Source organism: Oryx dammah, unplaced genomic scaffold (assembly GCF_014754425.2).
Source record: "Oryx dammah isolate SB20612 unplaced genomic scaffold, SCBI_Odam_1.1 HiC_scaffold_8, whole genome shotgun sequence".
Taxonomy (NCBI): Eukaryota; Metazoa; Chordata; class Mammalia; order Artiodactyla; family Bovidae; genus Oryx; species Oryx dammah.
In genome coordinates this window covers 37,924,338-37,933,090 of record NW_024070192.1, presented here as the reverse complement: position 1 = coordinate 37,933,090, position 8,753 = coordinate 37,924,338, and positions in this window count along the sequence as shown.

The window sequence follows — 8,753 nt, the reverse complement described above, 5'->3', positions numbered from 1 at the left end:
CTCTCCAATCCTTGCAAGAGCCTCCCCTCCTCCCTCTCTTAGGCCATGACAGCCAAGTAAAGAACATTTTATCACATGATTTGGACCCCAAGGAACCCGTATTTACAGTTTCAAATATATTTACAAAATCATACTAATATTGTCATTATCTGTAACATGTATATGTCTATATATATAATTTCATTCTTGCAAAACAAATCCCATTAAGCCAATTTCATTCTATATTCAGTGCTCTATAGCACACAATTAAACTGCTTTGAAACTTTCAGCATTTATTTTTGCACTTTACCAAAATTATTTTCTTTGGAATAGACTCTCTTCCTTCTGAATTCTTTAGTAAAAAAATTTTTTTTATCAATTGGCTTTTGTATCTAATAAGCTTTACCAAGCTTCCTTCTCCCACTGTGAATGTTTCTTTGTGTCCAATGCACAAGTTCAATTTCTCTAGGTCAATTTTTCCATATATATACTTTGGGAAAAATACTTTATTTTCCCATCAAATTTTAGCTGGTTACAAAATTTACAATGTGCAGTTTAGGCCACTGTGGTTTCAGTTTTGTACTGATTCTTTCTATCAAGGCTAATTTTCTCTGACTCAATATTATAGACTTTAGAGTTTCTAATTAGATGTTATTTTTTTAATCTATAACATATTGCTGTGTGACTTTAGCCACTTTCAATTTCATTTTGATTATTTCTAACAGTCTACAGACTCGGTTTTCCCATTTATAAAATAGGGATATTCATAATAATAGTGTCCCTTTCGTGAGATTGTTGGGAGGACTAAGTGAGCTAATGCATACAAGTACTTACCACAGTGCTTAGCACAGAATAATAAATTATTCATGTTGAAATTTCTAACACAAAAAACCCTTTATGATCTGTCCCACCCTCCCCACAACCTCTCTAGACTCATTTGCCTTTAGCTCTTCTCTGTTCCAGTCAGCTTTGCATTGTTTTATTCCTGTGTGTCTTTACGGAGTCTGGCCCTTCCACCTAGAATGTTTTTCCTTCCCTTCTCTTACTCCATCCCTGACACCCACACCAGACCTCAACTTATCGAATTCCTATTTTTTATTCAAAATGCAACTCAATTCTCATTTCACCTATAATACCTCTCTTGACTTGGCCATCTGCCCCTCTCTGCTTCTATCCCATCTCAAGGATATTACCAGTGTCTTTTTCAGTACCTGCCATCTAGTAAGTGCCCTGTGAGTTTAGCTGAGTAAATGAGTGTGCTCAGACATTCCTTCTCTACTGAAACGTCTTCATGTTCCACTAACGTCTCTGCCTTCTCTTTGCCTCCTTCCTTCTTTCCCAGTCACTTCCCGAGTATGTCCTTCACTGTCAGGTGGAAATTTCTCCCTTCCACACTCCACACTGTTCAGTTCAGTTCAGTTCAGTCGCTCAGTCGTGTCCGACTCTTTGCGACCCCATGAATCACAGCACGCCAGGCCTCCCTGTCCATCACCACCTCCCGGAGTTCACCCAGACTCGCGTCCATCAAGTCAGTGCTGCCATCCAGCCATCTCATCCTCTGTCATCCCCTTCTTTTCCTGCCCCCAATCCCTCCCAGTATCAGAGTCTTTTCCAATGAGCCAACTCTTCGCATGAGGTGGCCAAAGTACTGGAGTTTCAGCTTCAGCATCATTCCTTCCAAAGAAATCCCAGGGTTGATCTCCTTCAGAATGGACTGGTTGGATCTCCTTGCAGTCCAAGGGACTCTCAAGAGTCTTCTCCAACACCACAGTTCAAAAGCATCAATTCTTTGGCACTCAGCCTTCTTCACAGTCCAACTCTCACATCCATACATGACCACAGGAAAAACCATAGCCTTGACTAGGTGGACCTTAGTCGGCAAAGTAATGTCTCTGCTTTTGAATATACTATCTAGGTTGGTCATAACTTTTCTTCCAAGGAGTAAGTGTCTTTTAATTTCATGACTGCAATCACCATCTGCAGTGATTTTGGAGCCCGAAAAAATAAAGTCTGACACCGTTTCCACTGTTTCCCCATCTATTTCCCATGAAGTGGTGGGACCGGATGCCATGATCTTCATTTTCTGAATGTTGAGCTTTAAGCCAACTTTTTTACTCTCCTCTTTCACTTTCATCAAGAGGCTCTTTAGTTCCTCTTCACTTTCTGCCATAAGGGTGGTGTCATCTGCATATCTGAGGTTATTGATATTTCTCCCTGCAATCTTGATTCCAGCTTGTGTTTCTTCCAGCCTAGCGTTTCTCATGATGTACGCTGCATATAAGTTAAATAAGCAGGGTGACAATATACAGCCTTGACGTACTCCTTTTCCTATTTGGAACCAGTCTGTTGTTCCATCTCCAGTTCTAACTGTTGCTTCCTGGCCTGCATACAGTTTTCTCAAGAGGCAGGTCAGGTGGTCTGGTATTCCCATCTCTTTCAGAATTTTCCACAGTTTATTGTGATCCACACAGTCAAAGGCTTTGGCATAGTCAATAAAGCAGAAATAGATGTTTTTATGGAACTCTCTGGCTTTTTCCATGATCAAGCAGATGTTGCAATTTGATCTCTGGTTCCTCTGCCTTTTCTAAAACCAGCTTGAACATCAGGGAGTTCACAATTCATGTATTGCTGAAGCCTGGCTTGGAGAATTTTGAGCATTACTTCACTAGCATGTGAGATGAGTGCAATTGTGCAGTAGTTTGAGCATTCTTTGGCATTGCCTTTCTTTGGGATTGGAATGAAAACTGACCTTTTCCAGTCTTGTGGCCACTGCTGAGTTTTCCAAATTTGTTGGCATATTGAGTGCAGCACTTTCACAACATCATCTTTCAGGATTTGAAACAGCTCAACTGGAATTCCATCACCTCCACTAGCTTTGTTCGTAGTGATGCTTTCTAAGGCCTTGACTTCACATTCCAGGATGTCTGGCTCTAGATGAGTGATCACACCATCATGATTATCTTGGTCGTGAAGATCTTTTTTGTACAGTTATTCTGTGTATTCTTGCCACCTCTTCTTAATATCTTCTGCTTCTGTTAGGTCCAGACCATTTCTGTCCTTTATTGAGCCCATCTTTGCATGAAATGTTCCCTTGGTATCTCTAATTTTCTTGAAGAGATCTCTAGTCTTTCCCATTCTGTTGTTTTCCTCTATTTCTTTGCATTGATCACTGAAGAAGGCTTTCTTATCTCTTCTTGCTATTCTTTGGAACTCTGCATTCAGATGCTTATATTTTTCCTTTTCTCCTTTGCTTTTCACTTCTCTTCTTTTCACAGCTATTTGTAAGGGCTCCCCAGACAGCCATTTGGCTTTTTTGCATTTCTTTTCCATGGGGATGGTCTTGATCCCTGTCTCCTGTACAATGTCACGAACCTCATTCCATAGTTCATCAGGCACTCTATCTATCAGATCTAGGCCCTTAAATCTATTTCTCACTTCCACTGTATAATCATAAGGGATTTGATTTAGGTCATACCTGAATGGTCTAGCAGTTTTCCCTGCTTTCTTCAATTTCAGTCTGAATTTGGTAATAAGGAGTTCATGATCTGAGCCACAGTCGGCTCCTGGTCTTGTTTTCGTTGACTGTACAGAGCTTCTCCATCTTTTGCTGCAGAGAATATAATCAATCTGATTTCAGTGTTGACCATCTGGTGATGTCCATATGTGTTACTATGTCCCAAATGTTGACAGATGGAAAAATACACCCTTTTAAGTCTGCAACCCTATGAGGGGAAAAGGAAGTGTTCATATCCAATAATACCCTTGTGTGAAACCTTATGGTTCCCCTAACCCTCAATATGAAATCTCAAAGCCTTTCCCACAGCTGGAGGAGTCCTGTGTGCTCTGGCCTCTGCCTACCTCTCCAGCCCTCTTCCTAGCAATTTGGCCTCGCAGACTTCTCCATCCTCAAATTCACCCTACTACCTTGGGGTCTTTGCTTCTCTCCATCTATGGTGCACAGGTTCAGCTGCCCCTGGGCATGTGGGATCTTAGTTCCCTGACCAGGGGTCGAATCTGCATCCCCTGCACCAGAAGGCAGGTCCTCAACCACTGGACCACCAGGGAAGTCCCAATACTTATTCTTAAATGTGATTCAAGGACTTCCCTAGTGGTCCAGTGGCTAAGACTCCACACTCCCAATGCAGGGGACCCCAGTTTGATCCTTGATCTAGTAACTGGATCCCACATGCTACATCTAAAAGATCACTGTGTACCATTGCAACCAGACAAGTTTGTTTTAGTGTGACTCAGGCTAGGCTAACCCACTCTGTTATAGAAGCCCATTGACACTACTGGACTAGCACACACCAGCACACCAGAAAACCTGGACCCTTGGCCCAGAAAAAAGCACTGCGACCTCAACCTGTCATTCCGTCTCTCTAAGTCTCAAATTCCCCAAGTCTCCATTTTCTCTGTTCTGTTGAATGGCAATAGAATGCTCATCAAACTACCTACAGAATTGTGGATTAAGATAACCAATATGAATGAAAGCACTTTATAAATAGGGAATTGTACAATCTCAAAGGCTGAAAAAGTTGCAAAATATCTTTTGGAAGGTAGTTTTTCATAATATCAAAAGTCATAAAACTGTTCATCCTCACTGACCTAGGCATCCCACTTTCAGAATACATCCTATGACAGGGGCGCCCACACTTTATCAATCTACCCAGAATGTTCCCATGCATGGCACATTCCTAGATTATAGACTGAAGCCTGTTTGAACTAGCATGTGGATTATGTACAAGTCCCATTTCCTTGCCAGTCAAGAAAACACAGCCCAGTGAAGGGTGTTATTCTGGGAATCGTTTGAATGAAGTAACGGACCAAATGCAGCATATTGCGTATTAATAAATTGTTTGCAAGTTCTACAACCCTTCAAGACACAGCAGCATCTTGGCATTCAAGTTGAGAACTACCATTCTTTCAAAATAACTCAAAAGAATGAAAAAAATACATATACATATATATTGGGCAATAATGATAGTAATAATATCAGCTCTTTCCTATCTATTCCCTTATTGCCTCCTCATAAAAGTTCTGTGAGGTAAACAGGAGGGGTTTCTACTTCCTGGTCTCCAAGTGGAGCCATGAGTTCATATGCATGCAAAGTGGAGAGCCAGCAAGCATGATGGATGGACCCCCCCTGCTTGAAGTCATATGACCTGAACCTGTAACATTTTCAGGCTATGACTCCTTGCCCATGTCGCTTCAAATCTCTAGGTCTCTTTTTACTCAAAATTCCTCCCAGTTATTGAGTGGTTTAGATGGGGTACTGAATGTGATGTACTTTGAGATGTACACATTTGCACAAAGGTGGTATGTCTTAGCACGCTGAGCTGGGACCAATAATTGATTCTTTAAGTCCAAAAAGTGACCTTCCCTTTATCCACTCATGTTAAGCAACACCCTAAGATTTCAGTCATCATAGTGGCCCTCCTAAGACAAAGATAAAACATGATCATAACAAGGCAAAATAAATATTTATTAGAAATCATTAAAGCATTTCTTCAATGACACTAAAATGTTCTTACTCCATTTATGACTTCTCTCTTGCACATAGAGTTTCACACACACACAACACTAAAAACGAGGATGTAAATGGAATTTGCAAAGATTAGGCACATTCAGTGAGAACAAGGTAACAATTCTATGTTTGAGACCAAGATCACAGTTAAAAAAAAAAAAAAGTAAATCGATGCAGAGATCAAGTATGGCTTACAGGCCCACATGATGGTCCATCTATCTGGCCCCTACCCAGAGCCAAAGGACTTAGTCCACCAGGCCTTGTGGAAGGAAAAGAAGGTCAGTAACACTGGGCTCCAGGGCAGGAGCCCTCTAAGAGCTTAGTGACTTCACAGTACAGCCTTGAACTCCTTCTCCCATTCCCCACCCAGGGAGGAAGGTAAGCACCTTTTTTACTCCAAACAGATATATAACTTAATTTCTAGAATAATGGATTCTTCCTGAGGCCAAATTTAGCTAAAGAAAAATTTCCAGCCACAACTATTATCTGAGCATGGGAGATTCCATTCCTGAAAAATGCTTTCCCCTTAAATTAGTGAAATGTGAATCACTTAAGATATTCTTATACACCTGTAGATTCAGTGTGGTGTGGTGTGTGTGTGTGTGTGTGTGTGGTTTTGTGCACATCTGTATGCACACACTTGAATTTAAAAACCCATCATAGGGATCACAGGGACAATGCAGACTGCCAGCATGAATCATCTGAGCAAAAAACCTAATGCCCTGACACATGCCAACCACAAAGGCAGACTCAAGTTTACCAAAGAACTGTGCCAAAAAATTTAAATTGCACAGGAGGACATCTGTAGTCCAGAATCAGAACATTCCAGCTTCAACAGCTCTGATACAATCTCCCACATGACTTTGAACAAGTCCACTTTTCTCTTGGAGCTTTGGTTTCCGGGTGTCAAATGAGAGAAATGGTCCTTTTAAACCAATGCTCTTTGACTCATCACCTTCCTTGGAAAACTTGCCTAGGTTGAGACCGTCTAGGATAAAAGCCGTTGGGGGACACCATTGTCAAGAGGAAGATTCAGTACAGAAAATGGTCCTGCCAACAAATTTGATCCAGATCCATAGACAGGTCTCCATATGCATAAGAAGACAAAGATCCAGTTATTGACTTCTGTCTGTCTAACCCCCCAGCTTTTGTTCAAGTGGGAAGTGAAGAGTTATACAGTTTTATCCATGCATATCCAAACCATAACAATTCTGAATTCCTAGCTGCACAGAGTAGAGCGTGGAGCCATGTATCCAAGTTGCTGCCCTTCAAACCAAGACATCTATCTGTTCAGGATAAAGGCAAGAAGTTAATTCGAGATACAGGATGCTACTCTCCAGGCTAAAAGGAGCTTCAAGTTCATCTGATGATGATCTTTAACAATATCCCTCATATATGCTCAACCAGCTTCTGCTTAAATATCCCCAGTATCACAACTTCCCTGGAGTGTTTAAAACTCCACGCTTCCAATGCAGGGAGTGTGGGTTCAATCCCTGGTTGGGAGTGAAGATGGCAAATGCTCTGGGGGTGTGGCCAAAAAAAACCAAACATAACATCTGAAGAAGTTGTTGGACTACCTTGAACCATAATCGTTTTCCCTGAAGCTTCCAACTTTGGGGCCCTAGTTCTGTTCATTTGCAACACATCTGGTCCTCCTGCCTCTGTGATATTAATCCCCCTAAATCTTCCCTTCTGCAAGAAACACGCCTAGTCCCTTCCTCCTCTGCTCACACCTGAATGTGGTCTGACCACTACAGCTTGGAGCCCTGGGCAGTTCCCTGGGTCGTCTGAGAGTACAGGGGCTGCTGCAGATTGCAAGGCTGCATCTTTGACTCATCTGTCCCTGACCCAGCCCATCAGGGACACAAGGGCCAAGATTCTGCCCACCCAGGTAAGCTGGTGCACAGAGCACCCCAGAGCAGAGAAATGGGCCAGGAGTGGACTGCGTGGCCCACACTCCTTAGTTTGCTTCTAGTCAAATTAACTAACGAACAGCCAAGTTATCTAAAAGCTGAATGATTTTGTGCCATTTAAAATTAAAGTTCATGGTTAATATCATTACAATTTCACCTTGAAAATCCCACAGGATTGTGATGACCTAAAGGGGTGGGATGTGGGGGTGGGGGGCAGGAAGGAGGTTCAAAAGGGAGGGGATACATGTATATTCATGGCTGATTCACATTGTTGCACAGCAGAAACTAACACAACATTGTAATGCAACTATACTCAAAAAAAAAAAAAATTCCCACATGAATCTTTCACCAGATAACTGAGTCAGAGTAGATTTTCTGGTTGTTTAGGTTCCAATAGGACTTCTCTACTGGCTCAGATGGTAAAGAATCCCCCTGCAATGCCGGAGACCCGGGTTCATTCTCTGGGTCAGGAAGATCCTCTGGAGAAGGGAATGGCTACCCACTCCAATATTCTTGCCTAGAAAATCCCATGAACAGAGGAGCCTGGAGGGCTACAGTCCATGCGGTCCCAGAGATATGGACATGACTGATGGACTAACACACTTGAGTAACCTGGAACATTTCTACTCTCTCCACTTCATCTCTGTCTCCAAACTGAGTAATTTCAGGGAAGAAAATCAGAGGATGAGAATCTAAAAATAAGCCCCACATCTTGGCTCCTCCTCAGATGCCTTCTCTGCTTCAAAATTCACAGTTAAAAAAAATATTGAATACCACAGCATTTCAGATAGTCTGTAAAATTCCTCCAATGAAAAATACTGATGTGTAAGAGTAACCTCTGAGATTCAAGACCATATAAATAGAGCAGCTGCTATTTCTGTTTCAGACGAAGCCACTATCCCAGCTTGGAAGCCTGCACTGTGCCAGGGCTGGGACAAGGAAGCCAGCCAAGATCTTTCACCCAGATCACAGGCCCTGCCTGGCATGTCTCATGTGGTTTTAAGTATGTAAAGAAAAGCTTTTTGTCCTTGTTCTGGCCACCTTGAGGCCAAGTATATAATACTTACGTCCAACCCCCAAATCCTAAAATCTATTTCTCAGCTTTTAAAATCACACACTTCATTTGAAGTAATTTTCATTTAAAAGTGAAATGTCCTTTCTCTACTGAAAAGAAAAACCCTGTGTTAATTATGCTTCTAGAATTGTCTCTCAGTTGGAGACAGTCTGAGCCTTGAGTACCAAGGCTACTTATTCTGAGGCTGTTTTCCTGCTCCCTGAAGATTCCAGAAGCTCATTCCTCTCTGGCCCCAGGATACCAGGCTCAGCTCAATCCCCTG